The sequence below is a fragment of the Passer montanus genome, unplaced genomic scaffold (genome assembly GCF_014805655.1).
Source record: "Passer montanus isolate IOZ18808 unplaced genomic scaffold, ASM1480565v1 scaffold53, whole genome shotgun sequence".
Lineage (NCBI taxonomy): Eukaryota > Metazoa > Chordata > Aves > Passeriformes > Passeridae > Passer > Passer montanus.
The window spans coordinates 7,372,989-7,381,119 of NW_024370263.1; the positions used below are offsets into that span (position 1 = coordinate 7,372,989).

Sequence of the window (8,131 nt, forward strand, 5' to 3'; positions counted from 1 at the left end):
CTTTGGGAGGCCAGAGGGGCTGGGCCTGGCTGTGCCAGCTCTGCCAAAGCTGGCAGGAGTGCTCTGTGCTGCCCAGGGGCTCAGGGGGGGTGCAGGGGAACCCCACAGTGTCCATCCCTGGGGTGCTGGCCCCAAATCCTCCCTGTCTCCTCTGCAGGGATGCTCTGGCACAGCCCTGGCTCCCACAGAACATCTGTGTGCTCTGGGCTGCAGACCTGAGCAGCAGAGCAGGACCCACCTCTGGCTGTGCTCCAGCCTGCCTGCCTTAGGGGGTTTCAGGAGGGGTTTTTAGGGACAGGCATTATTTTGCACATTTGCCTCCCACATCTGGCCCTCCTCTGAGGCTGGAATGTCCCCTGGATGTCCCTCTCTCCCTGGGTGAAATTTCAGGATGAATTAGAGGAGATGGAGTGCACTGGGGCTTTGGCAGTGCTGCCTCACCTGGAGCTGCCCAGTGCCAGGGGCTCAGCACCCCCTGGGTGGCTCCTGCTTTTCTGCACCCCATTCTCAGGTGTCACCACGTCCCCTGCACCCTCCAAAAGCTCAGCAGCATTTTTGCATCTTCTTTTTGCACTTTTTTAGTTGAGCTAAACCCCCTTTCACTTTCCTTCTGCAGTTACTGTAAAAGGCACAGCAACTTTACTAATTTATTTGCAGAAACCATTGAAGATTCCATCTACTGTGATCAAATCCCCTTAAGTAAAATATAAACTGCTGCTCCTCTGAATGTAAAGCCTAAATCAATAATGGACATGAAATCATCAAGTTTAATCTCAAACACAGTGAACCCAAGTAATCACTCTTCTTGATATAAAACTAATTCTGTTTGACAATAAAATACTACTAGTCTGTGCCATAAACCAATGGAACAAATAACTTTCTTAACCCTGACAGTTGCTGTCCAGAATCATTACATCTCCTCTCCCCAGCCATCAAGCATGTCACTGCAGGGCTGCTGCAGCTCCGATCCTTCCCACAGACTGCTCACAGCACTTGGACAGAATTTCTCTTTAAGCAAAGTGTGGTGGAGTTTTGGTTTCTCTTCCTCCAGCTGGCCAAAAACGCATGGGTGGCACCAGGAGCACACAAACAGCACTTGGGGTGTTCCTTGGGGTGTTCCTTGGGAGATTCCTTGGGATATCCCTTGGGATGTTCCTTGGGGATTCCTTGCAGTGTTCCTTGGGATGTTCCTTGGCGTATTTATTAGGATATTCCTTGGGGTGTTCCTTGGGAGATTCCTTGGGGTATTCCTTGAGAGATTCCTTGGGGTGTTCCTTGGGAGATTCCTTGGGGTGTTCCTTGGGATACTTCTTGGGATACTCCTTGGCATATTCCTTGGGGTGTTCCTTGGGATATCCCTTGGGGCATTCTTTGGGAGATTCCTTGGGATGTTCCTTGGGATAGTCCTTGGGAGCCTTGGCATATTCCTTGGGGTGTTCCTTGGGATATCCCTTGGGGCATTCTTTGGGAGATTCCTTGGGAGATTCCTTGGGATGTTCCTTGGGATAGTCCTTGAGATATTCCTTGGGGCGTTCCTTGGGATACTTCTTGAGATATTCCTTGGGATACTCCTTGGGGCGTTCCTTGGAACACTCCTTGGGATGTTCCTTGGGGTTGATAACCCACGGGGTCAGCAATCAGCTCAGGAACAAGACCACCTGCAGGTCTCCCGCTGCTCTTTGGCTGCCAGCTGCCATGGTGGAACTCACGTGGAGGTTGTTCCATGGACCCTGAGGATCGGGCAGCCCCTCCCATGCCTGCAATCCCATTTCGCAGCACTTTGTGGGTAGAGCAGTGGCTGCTTCCTTCCTCCCCTCCTGGCAGAGCGTTCCCCGTGCAGATCAGCACCAGAGACCCTCCAGCCCAAGGCTCCGCATTTTCAGGAGCTCTGCTTGCATCCACAGCACTTTGTGGGTAGAGCAGTGGCTGCTTCCTTCCTCCCCTCCTGGCAGAGCGTTCCCCGTGCAGATCAGCACCAGACCCTCCAGGCCAAGGCTCTGCATTTTCAGGAGCTCTGCTTGCATGCAGACATCACAGGAGGGCAGAGCTAACCCAGGATCTGGGATTTTCCTGTCTCACAGCCCCTGCTCCTGGGGGGTTTATTATTATTATTTTATTCTAAAACTCTTCCAGTGCATAGCTGCACACAATGAGAGCCAGGCCAGAGATCAGAGCCTGATCCATGGCAGAGCCTTCTCCACACCAGCCCCTGCAAGCCTGATTATCTCACGGCTGAAATTCTGGGCTGTGGGCAAGAGCCGTGGCTAGGATCATCCTGTTCTTGTCAAAGCTTGGGGTTTTCCCCTCTCCTTTCAACATTTCTGAAAATTTGTACCCTCTCACAGTCCTTGATAACAGTTTGGCATCTCTGAAGCTGAGAAGTTTTAATATTCTGTGGGTTTTTCCCCCAGCACTTCTATCATTTCATGAAAAAAGGTATTTGATATGGTGGTTTTATGGTGAGAGGAGGAGCAGGAACATTTGCTATTGTGTGAGAAAAGACATTTTAAATAAGTGTTATAATTTTATAGCTTTTTTTTTTTGTAACTATAACAGGAATGAATAGCTTTGAAACAGAATGGGTTCTGCTTTCTGTGCAGGTAGGATTTTTTAATTTCATTTTTCTCTCGGGCCTTGATATTTAAATTGGGGAAGATCTTAAAAATGGAACAACACTTGCAAATGTATTCAGAGTGATGGTTTAGATGTATAATTATAAAGATTCCGAAAGATAAAGAATTCAGTATTTTAAACAACGTGCCAGATTTTAAATGACAATTATAGCTTTCTGTGGTTCAAGAATCAACATGCTGTTTCTCTTCTGTTGGAGAAATATTCCTCAGCACCACGATGGCATTCTGGCAGCAATTATTTACACTTCAGCCAGGAATAGATTGCCAGAATTACCTGTGACAAATGCTGCAGAAACCTGCCCAGCACTGAGGTCCAAAGTTGGAATCCTCCGACTGGAAAAGACATATTTTGTATTTTTCCCCTTTTCACTGGGTTATTTCTCCCCTGGGTCCATCTGCAGTTTGGATGTGTGGGACACCAGAGCACTCCCAAGGCCAGGAGAACATTTGTCCTCCCAGACAGGGATTTAGGGAGGGGATTTCCTTCCCCTCGAGCCCAAACGGAGCTGGGAATTGTTCCCAACAACTCCTGGTTTGCACTGGGACAGAATCAAAGCTGGGACAGAGTTTGCCCCCCAGGATGGAAACTCTCCTGTGTGCTGGGGCACATCCCAGGGCTGTCCCTGACACCCCAAATGTTCTGTGCCCCTGCCCCACCCCAACCCCATTCTCCACCTGAGAACCTCTCCCCAAAAGCTCCTCCAGATCCTAAAGCCCAGCCTGAATTGGGGACACAGATCCTAAAGCCCAGCCTGAACTGGGGACACAGATCCTAAAGCCCAGCCTGAATTGGGGATTCAGATCCTAAAGCCCAGCCTGAACTGGGGACACAGATCCTAAAGCCCAGCCTGAACTGGGGACACAGATCCTAAAGCCCAGCCTGAACTGGGGATTCAGATCCTAAAGCCCAGCCTGAATTGGGGACACAGATCCTAAAGCCCAGCCTGAGCCCCCAGAGGGCCCCAAGGACCTTGGGGAGTACAAATGGTTCCTGTTTTTTCCCCCCAGGAAGCTCCAATTTGCATTTTCCCACATGCCAACAGGACCTGTGCCCACATTTCCCCTCCGATCTCCCTGCCCTGCTGTAGCCCATCACACTCTGTCACACAGCAGCTCTTACCACGCCAGGAAATCGGATTATTCTTTGCTCTGATGAGTGGTGTTGATGAAAGCAATTATTCCTGGTGGGTGGGAGTGAGGAGCAGCTCTGCCAGCAGAGGGATGGGGTCTCTGTGCCCCGTCCAGAGCAGGGAAATCCCACAGCCCTGTCCTTGGCCAGGCTGGGCAGCTCCTCTGGGGTTTGTGCCCCAGCTGTCCCAGTGCCAAACACACCAAGGAAATTTGGGAAAAGTCTCCCAGGTGGTGTCTCCACACCTGGTTTGTTTCAGCAAAATGTTCCATCCAACATCATAATCACAGTGAAATTCCACTGAAAAGCACAGTAAAGGAAATGTTTTAATTAGGTTCCTTTAGCAATGGAAAAAAAACCAAAAACCCAACCCATATGTTTGAAAGGCTTTTAGTGTCTCCACACCTGGTTTGTTTCAGCAAAATGTTCCATCCAACATCATAATCACAGTGAAATTCCACTGAAAAGCACAGTAAAGGAAATGTTTTAATTAGGTTCCTTTAGCAATGGAAAAAAAAAAACACACCACAAAACACCAACCCATATGTTTGAAAGGCTTTTAAGAATTAAAGTTTTGGGTTGATTTCTGTGTGTCAGCTGGAGGTTTCCTATTTTCCTTTTTCTTCACTTCAATAAAATTCTTGGTGAGGGGGATGTTTTGGAAATTTCTAATCCACATGGCTCCTTCTACTCTAGAGTGAAAATCAACGTGGGATTGTCCAAATTTCCTGCAGAGCCCAAACTCTGGGTTTCAGCTGATGTTAATCAGCCAATTTAATTACTGAGCCAAATTCAAAGCCTGATATAACCTGCTTGCCTCTATTCCATCACCAAGAAAGAAACCAGCAGGAAAAAAGTCACTTTTCCATTCTAGACTTGATTTTTTTTTGCTTTTCTAGGCAAAGTGTGTGACCCACTGTGGCAGGAATTCTGACAGGAGAATTCCCACCCCAGTCCCAGCCATGGCAGGGGGAGCTGGGCAGGTCACCCACCTTTGATTAAGTGATTCCAGCACCTGCTGAAAGCTTTGCTCAAAACAGGATAAATTTTTAATCCCTCCAAATTGCTTCTGCAGCTGCACAAGGTTTCTCTTTCTTTCCTAAAATATTGATAAGGTGGGAGCAAGATTCTGCAGGGAGAAGAGATCAGTTTAAAAAATGAACTCTCCGCCTCCTGAGCATTTTTCTGGGACTTGTTCATGGTTTATTCTTCTTTGATTATTTTAAAAATCCCTGCTGGCTGTTTTTCTTCAGGAGTCTCCTGGTTTTCCATGGGGGTGACCTGCACCTTCTTGTGGCTTTTGAAAAGCTGTGGATGAAAATTGAGGCAAAACATCTCGTGCCCCAGATCTCAAAGAAAGCTCTGCTCTCACCAAGGTAAATTTGGTGTAACAACTTCAAATTTCTCTTAAAGAGCAATTTTTCTCTCTGGTTTGCATTTTCTGCTAATCTCCTTCTTTTCCAGGGTTTTCATGGCCAGGAACATAACAAAGCACATCAGAGGATTTAACTACTGTTTTCCAGTGTTTCAGGCAAGTTTAATCTAGGTCTTTATCCTAATCAGAACCTGTGAAGGTTTTTTTAAATCCTCTCCTCATAATTATTATTTACAGTTAATGCCACAGTACCCTGAGTGAAGCTGGTTGAGCATTTTCTTACAAAAAGCATTTTCAGAAACAAAAGGCTGGTTTTGACGAGTTTTAGGGGGAACTGGCTGAACCAGGGCTGGAATTTCTGGTACAGAACATGGAACAAAAGCTCACCTGGTTTTCCCTTTCCTGGGGCTGTGAACAGAACAGAAAACTGAAACCTGAGATAAAAAATGAACCTGGACACAAAAGCAGGAGTTGAGCTTTGCCCCCCACACTCCCAGATGGAAACCAGGATTCTGCTGGAATTTCTGCAGCTGAAACATTCCAAGGATTTGGAATATTCCAAGGGTTCCTTGTGGGACCCAGCTGCAGTTCCTGCCTGTGGAACCTCCAGTGTGGGAGGAGCAGGGATCTGTGCAAGGTGAAACTCAGGAACAGCCTGGAGACCTCTGAGCTTCAGCTTTGGTCCCTCCTGCACTCCTGGAGAGTCAGATTTCTTCTGCTGCATCACTTTGACAAACAGCTTTGGCTTTTTCCCTTATAATAAATTTTTTTTTGTATTTATTTTTCTTTTCTTTTTTTTTTCCCTCTCTACTAGTGCAGCATTTTCAATTAATGGAATTTGAAGGGATTACAGATGGGAGAACAGGCTTGGAGAAACCAAAAATTTTCTTTACCAACATGTGTGGAGCACTCCTGTCTTTACTCTGATGTTTCCCATGAGTACCCACTTCTCCTAACTGGAGCTTGCTGGGATCCTTTCAATAAAAAACCTCTGAAAAACTTTCTTTTGACTTTCTGTACAAGTGCTAAAAATGTTTAATGGCCTCTTGGAATCATCAGATCATCCTCAAAGCTCAACCCTTCCCAGATTCTTCATTTTCACCCATTCCAATGGTTTTTATATTTCCACAGAACAGAACTGGGATTGCAATTGTACTTCTTATTTATATTTATAGATTGAGGCAGCCAGCAACACTCTGTGTTGCTGAAACTGAATTTCAGTTCTTGTTTAAGAAACACAGAGAAGCAGCAAGCACAGATCCATCAGAGATTTTTCCATCAGAGCCAGATTTCCAATGGAAATTTCAGTTTCAAGCAACATTTTTGCAGAAAATGCTGTTTTCTCACTGAAAAACTGAGCCACCAAAATGAAGTATAAGTTAATTCTGAAATACTGCAATTATGCCTTTGAGAACTCTGGTTTATTTGCTTTTTTTCCTTGCTCTCCTCCATGGCTGGAGCTCTCCCAGCCCAAATCTTTCCAGGACATTTGGCAAACACAATTTATTTCCCAGGCTCTGGTCGTGAGCAGGGATCCTCGTGGGAGGCACAGCCTGACCCTGAACCAACCCTGCAGGCGGTGGCAAACTGAGACAGGATGGCCATGAAACACAGACATTTATCTATAAAACACAATTAAAATCTAAATAACGGGGACAAAATACCTGATTCCAGCTTTTGACTGAAAATTCCATGCTTGCAAAGGAAGGGAAATTCCTCCTCCCCCCTGCACCCAGGTGAAGATCCCACTTACAATAATTCAGGAGAATTCCTCACTTCTGTCCCCACTCTGCTCCCACCTCACAACTCCTCCTATTTAAGTGCTAAGAAAACAATTTGAAAATCAGGAAATCCCCTGGGGGTCATTAATTGCTGCCAGGCAGCTGGAGAAGGGCACAGCAATGGCCAAACCCCACCGTGGGACCAGCCCTGCCCCAGGGATCAGCCAGGACTGATGGTGCAGCCAGAGAGAGCTGGTGATGAAAAATATCCACGGTGAGACAAGGTCCAACAGCACCCAGCCCCTCCTGGTGATTCTGCTGGGATTGCCTGAGCTCCTCTGAACATGGGTGGGGAGCTTGGGGTAATAAAAATAACAAAACTTGGTTGTTTTGGTTGGGTGGGGTGGGAAGGGAAGAAGAAAGGAAAGGGGGGAAAGGAAAAAGGAAAGGGGAGGAAAGGAAAGGGGAAAGGAAAAAGGAAAGGGGAGGAAAGGAAAGGGGAAAGGAAAAAGGAAAGGGGAGGAAAGGAAAAGGGAAAGGGGAGGAAAGGAAAAGGGAAAGGGGAGGAAAGGAAAAAGGAAAGGGGAGGACAGGAAAAAGGAAAGGAGGATTGTACAACCAGAGGAAGAACAAGATTGCACAACCAGAACCCATGGCAGCTCCATCACTCAGCTGTAGCTGCTAGGTAACCACAGTTTGGAATTTGCTGGTTCCCTTCCCTCCTGGTTGCATAACAGCCCTTTGGAAGCAGGGTTGGAGCAGCACCGAGGCTGTGCCTGCTGAATTGGCCTCCCTGCCAGCAGCAGTGTCTGGGGGAGCAGCAGAGCTGCCAGAGCAGCGTCGTGGTGCAGCACAACGCTCACAACATTTACCCAAGGCTTGTAAATCACCTTGCAAAGATCATAGCAGGTTTTCCAAATGCTAAACTCCTCGTTAAAGCTGCACTAGCAGCTCTATTTCAGGCAGAAAATCCGAGCGCTCACACACCATCCTTCAGTGCTGCTCCTTCCAGCTCGGCCCTGCTGGTTGCAGAAATCCCAGCAAAACCTGAAGGGGCTTTTTGCAGCTCCAGTTCTGCCCTCGTTTCTCCTGTCTCTAAGGCACCCTTTGCCTCTCAGCATTTTCTCTGTGTCCCTGTCCAGGGGTGGTGGCAAACACTGACCACAGCCAGGGATGGGCACACCCGTTCCAGGGCAGCACAAACACTTCTCCTCTGGCTCCTGGGACCATTCCACAGCTCCCAAAGATCATTCCTTTGCCTGTCCCACTGCAG

At 47.4% G+C, this 8,131-nt stretch overlaps 1 long non-coding RNA gene across 1 annotated transcript; it reads left to right on the forward strand.

Annotated features, from left to right (window-relative positions):
* Positions 1-4,718: 4,718 nt before the first annotated feature.
* LOC120509722 lies at positions 4,719-5,384 on the forward strand. Its single transcript, XR_005629322.1, has 3 exons — positions 4,719-4,846; positions 5,016-5,138; positions 5,227-5,384. It is a non-coding gene; the product is annotated as an uncharacterized LOC120509722 (long non-coding RNA).
* Positions 5,385-8,131: the final 2,747 nt, after the last annotated feature.